The following is an 18,605-nucleotide window of genomic DNA, read 5'->3' on the forward strand; positions in this document are numbered from 1 at the left end:
TTGGCAACCTTCAGTCTCGAAAGACTATGGTATAAGCCTACAGCACCCGGTATTCCCAGGCGGTCTCCCATCCAAGTACTAACCAGGCTTGACCCTGCTTAGCTTCCAAGATCAGACAAGATCAGGCATGTGCAGGGTAACAGTTGCTGCCCTCTTCCATAAGCGTTGGTGGCCAATGAAATTTGATCCTTTTGGTTTTCTAGAAGGTAGGAGCCCAGGTCACTTTTTCCTTCTGCCTGTTGAGGAAAACACACATTTTTATCGTTGCAATGGACCAAAGAGTTTTTCTTCCAGTGGAGTCAATACCAACTGGACATGAGAAGCTGCCATTTTGAGTCAGACCATTGTTCAATGTCAGTATTATTAACACTGCCTGGCAGTGGCTCTCCATGGTTTTAGTCAGTATTTTTTTTTCTTCTACCCTATGTGAAGGTTGGACCTGCAAAGCAAGGGCTCTTCCACTGAGCTGTGACCTCTCTTAACTCATAGCTAACACTGACTATGGGCCCAATCCTATCCAACTTTCCACTGGTGATTTCCACTCCCTTAACTCATAGCTAAACACTGACTATGGGCCCAATCCTATCCAGCTTTCCAGTAATGATGCAGCCATACCAAAGGGGCATGCGCTGCATCCTGCAATGGAGGGACAGTCACAGAGACCTCACAAGGGAAGGGAACATTTGTTTCCTTGCCTCAGGGCTGCTGCATTGTGGTTTCACTGGTGCTGGAAAGTTGGATAAGATTAGGCCTTTACAACCCAATTCTGAGCTTCTCAGCACCTAGGGCTGCAGCAGTGCCAAAATGGCTACTGCTGCATCCCATGGGACTGGGAAGCAGTGCCAGGTCTCCTCGGAGTAAAGGAGCTTATACTCCCTTACCCCATGTAGCAATCAGGCAGCCCCAATGGGTCTCCTCAGATCTGCGCCTACTGTTGAGCGGGTGCAGATTTGAGGATACCCATGTTGGGTCTCCCAGACCAGGAGGAGGGATAGGATATGGTGGCAGGGCCTGCTGTGATCTCCACCCTCTCCTGCCGTGCTCCTTCTCCCCCCCACGCCTTCCCCCTGCCCTTCCTCCACCCCAGTATGCCTCACTCCCAGCCCTGATGGAGTGCCAGGTGGTATCTGCCCAGCCTCCAATCAGCACTGGCCCAGCGCAGGCTTGCACTGAGCCAGCTTCAGTGCCAGGCCAGCACTGACTGTTGCAGGCATTCCTTATGGCCCATTTGCAACCATGCATGCTGGCAGTAGGTCGGCGCAAGCCTGTCAGGATCAAGCTCCTAGTCCTCAAACTTTGAGGAGAAATTGAGCTATGATGCTTTTGTCCGGCATCAGTGGACCAAGGAAACTGGGACCTAGTATCCCCTTTTCTGGCTGGATCCCAAAGGATCTCCTCTATGGAGAACTTGTGCAAGGAAAGCACCCTACAGGTAGACCACAGCTGTGATACAAGGTCATCTGCAAGAGGGATCTGAAGGCCTTAGGAGTGGACCTCAACAGGTGGGAAACCCTGGCCTCTGAGCAGCCCGCTTGGAGGCAGGCTGTGCAGCATGGCCTTTCCCAGTTTGAAGAGACACTTGGCCAACAGTCTGAGGCAAAGAGGCAAAGAAGGAAGGCCCATAGCCAGGGAGACAGACCAGGGACAGACTGCACTTGCTCCCGGTGTGGAAGGGATTGTCACTCCCGAATCGGCCTTTTCAGCCACACTAGATGCTGTTCCAGAACCACCATTCAGAGCGTGATACCATAGTCTTTTGAGACTGAAGGTTGCCAACTACTAATACATATGCTATACTATATTCCCACCTTGAACAATATGCATTGTAAACATCAGATAAGTTCCACAAAAAAAAAACCACAAAATGATTTTTAATGTATCTATTTATAAATGCATTTGAGTTACTCTTGCCAACATTTCCCCTAATTAATCAGAAATGGCATGCCAAGACCACCCACTCTGATCATCTTAATAATATGGCATTTAGCTCAAAATTTTACAGGTCAACCAACGCTGTATAAATGATTTAGAGTTACAAATAAGCCCTTTTTGCTTCTTTAAGTTAAAACAAGTTTGGTGTGTGTATGTGGAGAGAGAGAGAGAGAGAGAGAGAGTATTTTCTCTTAGCTGAATTTAACTGCTGAACTTCTAGTTGAACTTAGCTGCTGAGTAGCAAATTCTTGATGCTGTTTGCTTTCTCTCTTTATCAAGTAATCTGTATTCCTGAATCTTGTCAAGAGAACAGGTTTTTCCTCCTGCTGGCAGCAGGACTAGTAGTAAATGAAGTTGTCTAGAGTTAACTGTTGTCAGCATCTAATCTCTCAGATGTAGAAAATCAAAGATTCTTTCACGAGAGCTGAAGTCAATCGCTGAATTTCTTAGCACTTTTCATCCTTTGATATCTTTGGAGCATCCCTACACAGCAGTTTTGGAGCCACTTCCTGGTGCTGATCCATAGAGAGAATGGGAGAGAGACCAAGAGAATGCTCAACTCAAGATAGCACAGATCACAAGGACCTCTAAAAAAAAGCATGGTGTCTTCTATATATATCCCTGAGCCAGAAATTTCAAGAATAATTGTTTTAAGATTTACAGTTGTGAACGCAGTGTAACCACGGTATCTGCAGATCCAACCTCTGAGGATTTGACTCACTGTAGATGCCTGGGAAAGCCACTTCTGGTTTCGTCATCAAACCAGAAGTGGCCGATTCACATATCCGTGTAGGAATGGTGGTCCTGGAATAGATCCCACATGGATAAAAAGGGCGGACTGTACCAGAAAGAATATCATAAAAAGATATTCATAGAAATAATATCATAGGTCTAAATCTTAACCCACTTTCCTGCCCTGACATAGCTGTGCCAGTGGGGCATGTGCTGCATCCTGCAGTTGGATGGCAGTCACAGAGGCCTCTTCAAGGTAAGGGAATGTTTGTTTCCTTACTTCAGAGCTGCATAGCCCTTACCTCAATGCTGGAAAGTTGGTTAGGATTGCACCCATAGTTTATCATGGCTGAACTCTTGGTCCTTGGAAAACTCTGTATTTCTAGTGAAACTTGTGGAAGTGAGGAGCCCCACGTTTGCTCTAATTTGTTTTATTATAACAATTGATAAGCTTATTTTAATATTGGACATTTATAGTGGAAGACTCTCTATATGGCTATATGTAAACATACAACAAACCTTTATTAGGCATATAGTTTTACAACTAATATCTCCAGACAGTCATGTACGAAAGTATATGTTAAAAGAGATAAAAAAAATAATAATAAGGGTTAAAACACAATTTACTTACAGGGTTGCTCCAAGTTGCTTAGGACCAGCAGCTTAGTCCACTTCAAGTTGTTCAAATATAAAAATTTAGCAACTGGAAGGGTCACTAATTCAGATTCACCCGCCAGCAGAAGTTGTAAAAAGGTGTTCTCAGAGAGACCTTTTTGGATTCTTGACAATGACAGGAGATACTGGTCTCTGAGCACTTGATTGAAAACACAATGTAGAACAATGGGTGGAAGAGAGTCTGTCTCTCTGAGGCCACAATTGCAGAATCGTTCTTCCTTCGGGGCATTTCTAAACCTACCAAGTAGGTCTTTAGAAGGCAACACATTGCATCCGGCTAATGTAAAAGCCCTCCTTGAAAAGGGGCACTCTAAGAAGGTCAGGTACTTTGGTTGTTGGCCAAAGGTATTGTTAAGATGAAAATTTAGGGGCGAACATTTTTTTTTGTGCTGCTGCCAAAATCTCTTGCCTTTCTCATATATCAGTTATCAGGAGCCTAATAGAAAACCTCAAGTGTAGCAGCTCCTTGTAGATCTTCCTCGAGACCCATTTGTCTGATTTTCTTATTAAAAAGAGCTAAGCAAGGAGATAACAGCGAGTCAGTCAATAACCCCCTTAACAATGGGTTTTGGTCAGCCCTGAAGCACACTTTGGCCCAGTATTTTAAGAAACTGGACCATGCTAGGAACTCCAGGCTATATTGGCCTGTCTCCAGGCAAAGTGCCGCGAAAAGAATGCAATGTGGTACACCTAAGATCTTGTATAAAAAATTTGAATGGATCTTTTCAATCGAGTCATTTAATGCTGGCATCCAAACAGGAATGCCATACAAAATTTGAGGTGTAACTTTGGCATTAAAAGCTGGCTATATGTATTTGATGCAAGCTACTTTACAGCATGAAAAATATAGAAAAAAATTGCATGTTGTCACATAGATCTCATAGATAAAGGGCAGTTATACATTCCTATCCCCTGGTGTTCCATTGCCATATGCCAGGGAGGGCACCAGGATGCATGTTGTCTTGCATGCTCCCTGAGGCATCTGGTAGACCACTGTGAGATACAGGAAGCTGGTCTAGATGGGCCTTTGGTCTGATCCAGCAGGGCTCTTCTTATGTTCATTGTGAGTGCATGGGCCCCTATGCGGGAGTTCATACTTGTGTCAGACTACAAGTGGATATTGAAAAATCCCTTCAATGCATGAAAAGTAGCTAATCAATAGAAAAAGACCTTATAAATCACACAGCAGTTATTAGATGTTCCTAATTATCAGTTTGTTAGTCAACAACATCTGTCAGCAGGGTAAATCATGGGTAAACATGAAAGTCCTCAAGAAGGCCAGTGTGGTAGAATATCCCCACTTCTTGATCACATTTATGCCTTTGTTTTATTCTGAAGATGAACTTGAGTGTACTAAAAGGTCAAAGTGATGAGTGACATTACCCAATAATGGTGGTGCCCTGAGACCATATGTCAAATAGCCTTTGAATTCTTCATGCTAATATCTCCAGGGGCAGTTTTTTTTAATTTTTATTTTTAAGAGAGAGAAAGACAGCAAAAGAGAGAAGATGGTTTTAACTGTGGAAGAGTAGGTACTGGTTGTAGTATTCTTTATCTCACATTTTAAAATGAAGGCTCAAACATAACGTGACTCAAGGTCATATTTTAAATAAAGTTATGTTATTCTTTATTATTTCTGTAGCCAAAAAGAACATATGTGTTCATTTATAACAAAATCTTCATGCAGGAGTATCTTTCAGGGAGAAAGAATGGTGTCAAGAAGTAATTTAACCTTTAGAACCTCCTCCAAATTAATTGCAGATAGAACTTGTCACAGACTGTGAACGTTTGTGCTTCTTTCTTGTACTAGACTTGTAGAGGTTGCATTTGACATCCGCCACTCTTTGCCTCCCTCCTTCTTTCTCTGTAAATGGATTTGATTTCCAAATGAACCACAATCTTAGTAACACCAAAACAAAAACGAGCAGTTCTCATGTCCAAAAGCTGACAGATTCTAAAAAGTGGGTCCCTGTGCAAAAAGAGAACCAGGGTGGTGTAGTGGTTTGGGAGGTGGACTCAGACCTGGAAGACCCAGGTTCAAATCCCCCCTTAGCTATGAAGCTTCCTGAGTGACCTTGGGCCAGTCACTCTCTCTCAGCCTCACCTACTTCACAGGGTTGTTGTGAGGAAAAAAGGAGGGGAGCAGCAGTGTCCACCACCCTGAGCTCTTTGGAGGAAGGGTGGTGAAAAATAAAATAAGTAAAAGTTTGAGAACCATTGCTCTAAATGTATCAATTGTGTGAAAAGGCCTATAGGGTTTTAATATATATTTATTCTTCAGAAGATGTATCATATTGAACTGCCTATCTGATTCTATATAGTGAGAGATAATTCAAATTTTATATAAAAAAGGACAGTCAAAATTGTCAGTGCTTGAGCTTCTGCTGACATCAAATGGATCTTAATCATATTCAAATATGATTTTTGACATAGATCTTTTACACAGATGAAGATCTCAGCTCTTTATAAAATATGAATGTTAATCCTATCTGCAAATACAGTAATAACAGAGAGGGAGAACCAGGCCTAGAAATGCAGTGACTGATAAGAATTTAGCATATAACCACATGTAGCTGAATGCTCAATTACAAATTCAGAAAATTCTTCTGCAAATGTATTTTGCCTTTCCCCCCCCCTGTCTCCTCCTGAACCTTCATCTGTTATTTCCACTGAGCAGAAAGATAGGAACATGGAACAGTTGCAAACATGAGCAGGGTGCCGATTAAATACTTAGCTTGCATTTATCTGTTGAAATCTTCAGTGCTTACAATAACAATAAGCAAACAATAATCCTTAGAAAGTGGTGATCCTGGAGCAGGGATGTCAAACTAGTTTCATACAGAGGGCCAAAGTTAGCATTTATGGTGCATTCTGAGGGGCGGAAGTGACATTATTGAGCAGAAAGTGATATCATTAAGCCAGCGGTTTTCAAATTCTCTAGGAGAGTTTGCACCACTGTAAGTCCTTGTGGGGGCGGAGGGGAGGCAGCGGGGGTGGGGGGAAGGCAGCGATCGCAGCGCTCAGGAGGGCTGCCAGGACTGGGATGCACTCACCAGTCCTTGCGGCAGCCAGTCAGGGGTGCTGGGAGCCTTTCGCGAGCGTCTGCAGGGCTCCCCAGTTCTTTAGAAGTGAAAGTGGAGCGATGGCACTCCACTTCCGGTTTTGCAGAGACAGGGCGTGATCGCTCTGCTTTCGTTTCTAATGAGCTGGGGAGCCCCGTAGATGCTCATGCAAGGCTCCCCACACCCCAGGATAGCTACTGCAGGGACTGGTGAGTACATCCCTGTCCCTGCAGCCCTCCTGAGCAGTGCGAACCTGGGAATTGCTGTGCCTCTGCTTCCTCCCTGCCTCCCCCTTGCCCCTGCCCCTTAAGGAGAAAGAGGCCAGGGCCTTCGGGCTGGGGTGTTGCGATGCCCCAGTCTGAAAACTACTGCATTAAGTAGATGATGGCCAGTAGTAAGCACTTCATTCTCACAAAGAAACTCACTAGCTGTAAAAGACAGAAGAGAAAATGTGCAAATTTTGTTCCTATTTTCAAGATATGAGAGAGCCCAATTATCATGCTGGGAGAGCCCAATTTTAACGGGAGGGATAAATTGCTTCCTGCGGTCACATTTGAACCATGGGCCTTATGTTTGACACCCCTGCCCTGGAGTGTAAAGTATTTACAATATACATGTCCATGTACAACAAATATATCCATGTTACATTCTGCCTAATAGATTTAAACATGATAATTGAAGGAAATATCTGTCAAAACATACAAAACCACATCTTACATTCTTACATTCTCTGGCTCTATCCAGTGATTATGTGAATCCCAACTGGAATAAATTCATTTTCCTTTGCTATAAACTGGCAATGTGTGTCTTTGTACAAGTACAAGCTGTGACATTCCCTGAGAGCAAAGACATCACCAGTGACCACAAACACGCATTAAAGAATCCATAGTATTGCCTGTTCCATCTTTTGTTTTGGACATTTGGATTGTAATTCAGCCAGTCTAAATATCTCCACCCTTGTTCCCAGAATGAATGGGTTGTTCCACCTAAATCTGGACCATGAACTATAAGCTTCCTTCTCCTCAGTGCCTTTTGTTCTCCAAACAATAGAAATTGCACTCTAATTTAAACAGACGGAAGGCAATAGATGTAGCATTATTCACCATTTGAAGCCAGGGAGATTTAATTTACACAAGTGACCCAACCAGGAACACTCAGGTTTCTTTTGAACTGGAAATATGTTTGGATCACAAGAACACAGATGTAACCTGTATTGGCCAGTCCATGAGAACGACTGAGCGGATCACATCAGGCAGAAGACTGATAAGGGATGCTGACCGCCATCTGCCTTCTTGCCTCCACCACTTCTCCTCCTTCTCTCCTTCTCTGGGTTAGAAAAGGAATGGAGTAAAAGAAAAAGTATGGAGCAGAGAAGTGAAGCTAAACATCACCAAGTAAGGGGAAGCAGCACTTGGCATGGAGGAGGGAGGGGGTGGGTCCCAGTGGCACTGGTGTGTGCCAGAATCCTATCCACACTCCCTCCCCTATCTCTTACTCTCTGAGGTTCTGCACCAGCAAAATGGTTAGCACAGATCCAAAGAGACTCAGAGCCCAATCCTGAGCTCTGCACACCGGTTTACTGCCGGCGCATACTGTCGCAAACATGCCATAAGGCATGTTTGCGAGGCTTAGTGCCAGCCCAGTGCCAGAGCTAGCCCAGTGCGAGCCTGGTTGACTGGACCGCTGGGCAGTGGAGAGATCAGTGGGGTGTGGGGGTGGGGAGGAGGCATTCTGGGGTGGGGGAAGGCAGGCAGGCAGAGGGTGGGGAGAAGGTGTGGTGGGAGGAGGGAGAGAGGAGGAAGGCAGGCTCTGGATCTGGAGGAGCTGAGCTTGGTAGCAGGCGCAAAATTGAGTAGTTCCATTGCGGGGCTACTTTCCGTATGCGGGGGAAGGGGACAAAAGTCCCCTTGTCCCAAGGAGGCAGCAGTTGCCTGGGGTGAGTTGGATGCCGTGGCTGCCATGGCAACCCCACACTCCAGGCAGCTCAGGATTGGGCTGTTAATTGGGCAGGATTGGGCAGAGGCTTGACCAAGGTAAGGAAACAAAAATTCCCCTACTATAAGGAGATCTCCACAACTGACACTCCCACCATTGGATGTAGTGCGCGCTCCATTGGCACAGATGCAGCGGCCGGAGGTTTTATTTAGGAATGGCACAGTTATTTTCAAGACCTTGGTGATACATCAAGGCAGCAACCACTATGAGGTCACTCAACTAAATATGAGAAGAAAATTTGATGGCACAGAACACTTGATCAAAGCTACAAGGAGCTGTCTGAGAGGCAGATGGTCCATCCACTTTATGAAATATGATCATATATATGAGTTGCAGCTTGTCTAGCTTGGTGAAAGATTCAATCAGTTTTTAAGGAGAACCAGGGTGTGAGTTATGGACACTGACAGCCTGGAAAGAGGTCTGTAGAGGGGAAATAGTGGAGGAACAGTTCTAAAAGTGAAATTGTATGAATACAAGATGGTTTATGGTTGAAAGAGGCTGGAAAGAACATGTCTTTCATGTTATTAAGGAAATAACAGGAATTGTAGTGTCAGGGAATTCAATATAATGTCTAATGTTCAGGAATTATCTACAATCACACATGGTGCTATTATTTGTATTAAGAAACAAATTGCATTGTGAGTTTATACATACATGATGCACACACACACATACATTCTAAAAATTATGTTAATTTTGAAAAGTGATAAAGAGAAAATAACTTTATGGGTAATCTGTCATTGTGAGAACACTGAGTGGCAAAATATTCTAATTTTTTGTCATTCGCTAGAGAAGTTTGTAATATGGGCATATGGTAATACAAATGATTTGCAAATTTGGGTGTTTTATTTCCCTTTAATAGCAATCCACAGACACCAATTGCCTTCTTTACTTATCTTGCCTTCCAAGAAAAATCTTTGAAACTTTAGAAAATACGACGAGACACCAGGCCTAAGCTCCTGACTTCTTCAGCCATGGAATGGTAAATATTCTAGGAATTATGACCCATCAATGAAACAACAGCCCCTTAATATATAATTTCCTGTCAAAATGGATAGCACAACCTCCTGTGTACATGTGACAAATTACCAAGCACCCCATGCTCTAATTCTTCCCACATCTAATTAGAACTAATTACTTGCACTTCAGCACCTCTTTAACAGTTTAGCATCTTTAACTTCTAATTAACACTTCTTTACAATCTCCAGGCTCTTGCTTTCTTAGCCATCTTGACCTATGAAATGACTGAAAGGGAGGACCTCATTAAACCCCATGCAAAGAACCTTCCATGCAAAAAGCCATGTGCCGACCTACTTTCAGAGTTCATGTTCTTTCCTGTCTGCCAGCTAAGAAGACCCCATATTTTGGTGGAAGCTGCCATAGTTCTGGGAATGTAGAACACATTTGCTGATGCTCTGCTCATGTAAGTTTTCCTGCTTTTCCGGAATGCAATGGGAAACAGGAGTGGGAAGGAAAAGGGTCGTATTTTTTTGACAGTATGAACTGAACATTGAATTTCAATGACTGTATATACATCTTACAATTCTTTAAATCAGGGCTTCCCAAACTTCTACAAGGGAGTTGGGAGCACTGTAAGTTGTTGCAGGGGTGGGGGGAAGGCAACAACATGATCCTGGGATCGGGCTGCTGCCAGGGACGGCAGAGAGGATTTTTACTTACCTGCAGTCAGCTTTGCAGTCCTGTGTGGTGTGGGGAGCCCTCTACAGGGTTTCCCGTGCCTGCAAAACTGTAAAAAGGGGGGAAAGGCACTTCTGGTTTTTGTGATGAAACCAGAAGTGCCCTTCTTCTCTCTCTCTCTCTCTCTCTCTCGCTCTCTCTTTTTACAGTTTTGCAGGCATGGGAAGCCTGCAGAGTGCTCCCTACACCCCCAGGACTGAAGCTCTGGCTACAGGTAAGTGCAAAATCACCCCTTCTCCCAGCAGCAGCGTGATCCTGGGGTTTGTGTTGCTGCCTTCCTCTGCTGCCTTAATTGATCAATGCTTCCAGGCTGGTGGGTCGTGACCCACCAGTTTGGGAACCACTGCTTTAAATGCTTTAGCAGAATGGCCTGTGTAGTTAGACAGAATGGCCTACAGCGTGTTAAATAAATGCAAATGACTACTTAAAAAAAAATTCATGGCTCTCTGTTATTTATGACATGATTGATAACAGTGGTTTTTTCTTTTTTTTCCACAACTAGGAAAATAATTTGTCTTTTTTATTAAAAAAAACAAAAAAACAAACCAGTTGCAGTTTACCTTAAATTGCCTAAATATTTCTATTGTAGATCTGAGACTTGAAAATGAAGATAAGTTTGTGGCGCTGTAAATAAAATGCTTTGCCAAAGCTGGAATTTCTTTTTGTTTTCCTGATGGGAGCTAGAAGAAACAAGGTCAAACTAGATAGACTATTTGGAGATCAGTGAACAGATTTCCCCTCTCTTTAATGTTGACATTTGTTTACACATGCATGCACAGTGAGGAGCCTCAAATTAAATTGGGACTGTGGCACTAGGAGGACAAGGGAACAAGTGGCCCTTTACCATCAGGAGACTTCCAAGCCCCACAAGGGTTATTTTGCCAACGCAGACTGGAGGAGCTCTGTGTCGGGATTTGCAGCCCGACACAGAGGGTAGGATAGAGCAGACCAGGGCTGCACCAGACCCACCCCCCTCCTGCCCTGGTTCCTCCCCCACCTGCTGATAATGTTTTGCAGGAGAAGCAAAAAACCAGCTTAGTATTTTTAGAATCGAAAAGCCAGTGTCTTTTCAGCTTCTTAATGTTGTGTAAAATTCTTTCAGTAAAAGTGTTTGATAAATGATGTTTGGTTTCATCTGGAGCAAGAGCCACGTCCTCAGTTTCACTTGGCCGTTGGCAATAACTATATCTTCAAATGTAGCTTGAGTTATCATTGGTCACAATGCAGAAAACCGCCGTACCAAAAAATAGTCATGATTCAAAGGTTTCCAGCTGATCTCCTGCAGCTAATAGTTTTCCAAGGGCAGTATCCAGAACATCAGGTGCATGAGCCACTTGCAGAAGTCACTCTGGATAAAGTTCCCTCCTTCCCAGGGAAAGCTCTTCAGTGTCCAGAAAAAGGTGCTGCTGGGGACTTACGATCTGTGGTTTTCTGAGTTTCCCCCTCCCCCTGGAGGGCCTGGATCTCATCCAGACTGCACCCTTCTGGGGCTCAGCCTACCTAGTGTCCTGGGGCAACTGCCCAGCTCACACACCTCTAAAGCAGGCCCTGAGTGAGAGTGGGGAAGAGCAAACACATTTCCTTTGGCTGAAAGCCCCACAGGAGCACTTCAGTGCCACAAAAACCCAGCAGGACATCACCACTGCATCTGCCAGTTCTGTTCGCAGTCAAATAAATAAGTGACTGGAATGATCAACTCTTGCCCTGTTATTTCTCGCTCTGTTGTTGCATATCGGTGATTGTGTTTCACGGCTTCATTGGATTTTATGGGTAATTGCCATTTCTTTATGCTTTGAACTCTGCAAAGAAAAGCCATAGGAAAAAAATACTGAAAAGGTCATTTCCGTTGCCAACCCCCTCCAGTCATATCGCATTGGCCTATATGATAAAAAGCACAAGAAATTAATCCCAGCTTTCCTAGGAGCAGTTGCTCTTTGTCTTTGGCTGCAAGATATATGATGCAATGCGAAAATAATAATAGAACTCATTCTGAAGTTGATTGAAACCCCTTCTTGTGTACTGAGATTTTCTAGGATCGTTTGGAGTGGAAGTCCTCTTTTGAACTCAATACATGTGGCTGGTCAGCGAAGAAGAATACAGTTCATGAAGTTGGATTAGCCAGTTTTGTGCACTTGTAGTATGGGTTTCCCCCCAAACTACAGGTGCACAAAACTTGGCCTCCCAGAGGTCAATTCAAAGAGCAAGAGCTCCCAGTCACAGTTACAGGAGGTGAATTGCTATGCCCTAGGAACTGTTGAGAGTAAAGGGGAATTCCTTTCCTGAATACTTGTGGACCTTTACTGAGGTCCATCACTGTTTGCTTCTCAAGATCCTTAGGGCCCAATCCTATCCAGTTTTCCAGTGCAGCTGTGCCAATGGTGCATGCACTGTAGTGGCGAGGCAGTCACAGAGGCCTCCTCAAAGTATGGGGAACATTTGTTCCCTTACCTCAGGATTGTATTGCAGTGCCACTGGTGCTGGAAAGTTGGAGAGGATTGGGCCCTTTGTTTTTTAGATTGCACTGATGTAATTTCAATGGTACTGGTACTATACTGGATTAGTGTGGACCACTCGAATACGGGGGGGGGGGGAGATCAGGGAGGGCAAATGCCCTGGGGTGCCACCAGTAGGGGGCAGCACCAAGGCCCACTCCCCTGCCACTTTTTTTTTTTTTTGTTCTCTTATATGCCCTCTACAGGACCTTCTGAGGACCTTCTAAAACTACTTCTAGTTTTTGGTTAAAACCAGAAGTGACTACTGGGGTCTGGGGAGGCGTGCGGCCTCTCTGGCCCTCAGAAGGCCTAAAAACATCACTTTTGGTTTTCTCCTTAGAAGGCCTATAAAGGGGCCTTAAGAAAACAAAAAGGAAACAAAAATTAATGAGTGGTGGGTGGAGCAGGTCCCAGTATTTTGTGGTCCTGGCCCCAGGCAGCACAGGGGCCAGCATCTCAATTGGTGTGGACTAGCATGGTGGGGATTAATGGCTAATGCTCATAAGTTATGAAGCTAAAAGAAGCCATAAGAAAGAGTTAATTATTCAGATGCAAACACATTTCCGATTATTGGCCAAAGGCCAAGGCATCTTAATAAGAAAATACACAACAGTATGTATTGATACAGTATGTACACATAACGTATACATAATGTATACACAGATGCAAATTTGGAATTAATTGGTTGTTTCAGACTGGTTCAGCTGGAGTCAGAACAAACATCTTATTCAAAACTTACTTATGAGTTGCTCAGTTTGTAAGAAATTGGTGCTTGCTTTGGTTAGCTTTGAAACAAAAGAACTGGCAAACTATGTGGAAATCAGGAAAATCCTGACACTTTGCTTATGGTCCAAATTGCTTAAAGCAAGGCTTTCTGGCCTTTCCAAACTGAGTTTTCTTGGGTGAGAAAGCACTAGGAGAACTGGAAGGTTTAAGTTACTTTGGCTGAAGTATCCGTTACGAACATGAATTAAAACCACAGCAAAGATTGCTTTAGTGGACGTACTTCTGCAGTCTGATAGGACTAAGAGATGAGTTTCTATTTGCAAATACAAACATTTCATATATCATTTTTGTTTTTTGTTTTGTTTTTTTCTTCTCTTTAGCCCTAAGCCATGAAGCGGTAAGAATGAGTCAATTATTCAATGTTTTCTTTTTGATGGAAAAAAATACTTTTCCTTTATGATGCTGTACCTGATCATGGCTTTGTCCAACTGGTTCTCCTTGAGAGTATGGTTGTTCCAGGTGGTCCAAGATGCCATTATGAAAAAAAGGTTCTTGCCTTCAAAATGCCTGTAATTCACTTTCTGAAGTTGCCACTTATGCATGTACATCAATTATTTCAGATAACTTTACACAAGCTTCCACATCTTGTTCCAACAGGATGTATTTTTTTTTTTTAATTATTGGACATGGGTTATACAAGGAATTAACCTGGTCAATCATATTCAAGCTTGCTTTGCCTAGGTTTTCATTTCACATAGAGCACATCATTTTGCTTGGAAGTATCCCGGCCAGAAACTTTCTTGGCTGCAAAAAGCTGCAGCATTTAACTGTTATGATTGCCATTTTCTGAATCTGCTTATAACTTATTTCTCTATTAACCACCCTTTAAACACTGGTAACAGAAACCATATGCTAAGATACTGAGTATTTCTTTGCTGGCAACAGTGATTAGTTTCACTAACCTTTGTAAAACTGCATTGTATAAAGGTTGGCTTGTGTGCTCTGTAGAACACTTAAAAGACAACAGATTTGCTTGGATTATGCAGTTTTCCAAGCAGACAGCATCATTTCTTCCTTCAGTTGAAATACACACTGGGGGTAGCTGCTACAAGCAGCCTTTCTTGAACTGATTGATGATTTTCAGATCCTAATGAGACCTCCAGAGTGCAATAGTACCTAAAAGCTCCAGGCTAATGGAATTGTAATAGCAATGTATAAAAATAATGTTCAATCTAGGAGGTGCCAGGACTTTAGTGAAACAACTCCTACTTGGAACAGAAGATCTATTGCCAATATAAAGCCAAAAGTAGAGCGAAAAACACTAAAAAGTGACTAACAAGGAAAAGGAAAATTCTTAAATGATGTTCTGGCAGTGCCAAATGAATCATTGTCAGGCTGGAAAGTATAAGGCGACAGGACTGAATGTAGCTATTCCTAAGAAGTTTACGCAGATATGGTCACAACTTTTAAAAATGAGCTGTTCTATTAATTTGATGTAAAGCAGACCTTTTGCTAAGAGGAGACACCTTGTAAATGGCTTCGCCCCCTGAAGGAATATCTGTTCCAGATTGTGTTCCAGTTCTGTAGCCTGATTTTTATTTTTTTTATTCTTATTGGATCTTTTTCATGGGATCATCTTTGGAAAAGCAAAGGTGAAATTGTGTCACAACGTTTGCAAGTGTACTGTATGTATTCCCATGATGGTGTCTAATCTGTCCAGGCGCATAAAAAAATATGGTGTTGGAACGAGTGAATGGCTTCAGTATATGTAAGAGATAAGAAACCTGTCAAAATTGGACTCTATAAGCAGGGGTTCTCAAAGACCAGGACCTATCAGGACCCACTTTTTAGAATGACAATCTTTCATGATCTAGAATGACAAATCTTTCAGGATCTAGCAATGTCAATGGAAGCAATGTCATTAACCTGGAAGTGATGTCATGTCATGGCCAGAAGTAACATCATCAAGCAGGAAAATTTTTAACACTCCCCATATGACAAAATTAAGTAAATTAAAAGTTTACAATAAGTATAAGTTAAAAAATTTATGTAAACTCAATAAGAACTCTCCTACCCTCCCAAGCAGTTGCTGATCTGTTTAAAAAAATTCCCCATCCCAAAGGCTGCAATCCTATCCACATTTACCCTGGACTAAACTCCATTGATTATCATTGTTAAAAGCATATACATAGTAGCCTGTTAAAAGGACAGATCTGTAACATTTCCCCAAGTGCAGTCACATACCATGGTAGCATCAAGTCTAATATATTAAAAAAAATAAAATACACATTGAAATGAATGGGAACCCACCTAAAATTGAGTTGTAACCCACCTAATGGGTCCCAATCCACAGTTCCAGAAACACTGTGTGAAGTACATTCTGCACTAATTGCAGTTTCCAAACAGAGGCAGCCTCCCCCCCCCCCCAAAAAGTGTGTTTTACAGCAATATATTGATGCCCCAGTGCATGGACCACTGTAAGATGGTCTGAGCGATTCAGGTAAGGTAGCCCCCACCCACCCTGCAAAGCCACTGGAATTTCCTCTCAGAGCATATGGAAGCTGATCACTCAAGGCTAATAGCCACTTTGAGACGGGGACAGTTTTCATTAGAATAATAGCACAAGGGAAAGAGTTGCATGCCCACTGAGTGGGTTCTAACCCACAGTTTGAGAAAGACTGTTCTAGCATAATGTGTGGTTGAACCTTCAGGCCTGTGCATTAGACTATGAATCCTGATCAGGTAGACATACTCCTGTGGAAGGCTGCATTTACCATTGTACTATTTCCCATGATTGTTGGGAGGAAACAGCATCTTAGCTGAGACAAATAAAGTTTTAAATAAACCCTTTATCTAAATGCACAGATCATCTGGAATATCTTCTGAATTGTTTTCACTGAACGTAACGTGATCAGTTCAAGAACAGCAAAGAAGTAATTTTATTATTACTCTTTGCATTAATCTATTTTCCTTTAGCATGCCAGATCTGTAAAACTAATACTCTAAGAAGTATAAGCTGCTCCGTTTGGAAGGAAAATTGTCTAGTGGTTACAATGAATGTGAGTAAAGAAATTCCTTGTTCAAATATCAAATTTCAGCTATAAATCCCTCAGTGACCTTCTGTGAGTTTTTCAGGCTAAGCCTCCCATCTCCAACTTGAAATAACACTGTCTTTCCTTATAGATGTTATTGAAGTAAATGTGTGGAGTGCTTGAAATTTTCTAACGTGCTACATATAACCAAAGTAATATTAGTGCAACCAGTGTGATCGGGTCTGAAGCACACATTACTTGAAATTTTGGACCTATGGTGATCTACTGATACTGCCATGTTGTGGAGATAGGGAAGGGACCAACACAGAACCCATGTTTCTGACTTTTCTGTGTACTTTGAGAGGGGTGTGTGTGTGTGTGTGGGTGAGAGAGAGAGAGAGAGAGAGAGAGAGAGAGAGAGCTGTCCAAAAAGGGGTAGAGTGCCAAAAAGGGACATAGGGGTAGAGTGCCTAGAAAGTGCCAGACCTTCAGTCTGGCAGTGGTGTGTCAGGAAAATTCAATACATGCTGGAACATTGGTTCTAACTAGCCATTCATTCTATTGGATTTTGGAGGAATTCAGATTTTATTCTTCTGATTGGCTGATCCAAAGGTTAGAAACATAGTGGCTGAACTTTCTCTTGGCCATGGTCAGAGGCAGGGTGACAAGATGCAATAGAGGACAGAATGCATGTATCTTTAACCACTGGAAACAAGAGGGGAGTTTAGCAGGTGCAGCTCTGCTGACGCAGGGGTCGAGGGGGCACGTGGAGAGGGTGGGGAGGATGCTTTTGGGGTGGGGAGGGTGGGCAGTGGGCATTCTTGGGGGTGGGCAGGCAGGGAGTGGGAGGCAGAGCCAGGATCCGGCAGTTATGCTGGATCCTGACTCCGTTTCTGAGTGGCATGGACTCTACTTGGATTTGAGCCACCTCCTGAGGTGGCCCAGATCCAAGTAGACCCATTGGAACCAGTGCAGTGTGACATAGGGTAAGGAGATAGTTTTCCCCTTGCTTCAGGTTGCACCGATTTTGGCCCCAAACGTGTGCCGGATATAGCACAGACCTGTCAGCCTCCCTGCTCCAGCGCAAGTCAGGGTTGTACCCTTATTTATTTAATTAATTGTTGTGTTTTGATTTGATTTTGTCATATGGGGGTGTTAAAATTTTCCTGTTTAATGATGTCACTTCCAACCATGACAACACTTCCAGGTTAATGACATCGCTTTTGTTGGGTCCTGATAGTTTGTCATTCTAAAAAGTGGGTCCCAGTGCTAAAAAGTCTGCGAACCACTGCTTTAAACAAATCCTTTTCTTGTGCAGTAAATAACTACAAGTGATATGATGCTTATATTTACTGAAACAACCCTAAAATAACAAGAGTGTACCAGTTGTCATTTTACCCATTAGTAATTAGCTACATTTATAAGGTCTGGCCCAGTAACTATTTTCTGGAATCTTCTCAGATGGCTGCCAGTATGTTGAAATGGCAATGTTCAGATAATCAAAATAAACTATTTGAAATCCACTTGAACTACAGTCAAAGAGTGTAGGTTAGTGTCATTTGATAGCTACTAAAACAGGGAAAGATACTAAAAAAGCTATTTTTTTTCCTTCCGGTGGATGAAACCTTTGAAATGTCAGCAGAACATAAGATGTTGAATGTCAAAAAGGAATGTCAGCTTTCTTCAGATAAGGTTAGCTAGGCATATTTTGTACGTCTTCAGCTTGAACACAGATCTAGCCTTAGCTCAATGTGCTGTATTTCTGAGTTGGTATTGTGTCCTCAAATAAGACAACTATTCCACTACTTGAATCAAATAGGAGGTGTTTTTCTGAGGTTTTGTTTTATCCGATCGGTTTTAGAGATTATCTGGTTACTACACTCAGAAGGTGCCTCAGAATTTGTTATTAGGTAACTAATGCTGAGACAAGTGCTAAGTCTATGTGTTCATCAGATAATCTCCAAAACTTATATGATAAGCACAAAATGTTCAGCACTAACAGCCCAAAATCCGATGCATGTCTACTCAGAAGTAAGTCTCATTATAGTCAATAGAACTTACTCCCAGATAAGTATGGATAGAATTTCATCCTAAATCTTAAAGTAGAATTTTATGACAATCATCTAGAACTTATTCAGAACATAAATTACATGGGAATGCATATTGTGTCAGACAGTATCAAGTACTGTGAAATAAACAACAGTCAGAAATAAATTCCATAGGATTTCAAATCATAACAACCTAAGGATTTCCAATCAACA

The 18,605-nt window shown here is 42.6% G+C and overlaps 1 pseudogene; it reads right to left on the reverse strand.

Annotated features, from left to right (window-relative positions):
* Positions 1-34: 34 nt before the first annotated feature.
* LOC136646407 (5S ribosomal RNA) lies at positions 35-151 on the reverse strand (annotated as a pseudogene).
* Positions 152-18,605: the final 18,454 nt, after the last annotated feature.

Source organism: Tiliqua scincoides, chromosome 3, assembly GCF_035046505.1.
Source record: "Tiliqua scincoides isolate rTilSci1 chromosome 3, rTilSci1.hap2, whole genome shotgun sequence".
Classification (NCBI taxonomy): Eukaryota; Metazoa; Chordata; class Lepidosauria; order Squamata; family Scincidae; genus Tiliqua; species Tiliqua scincoides.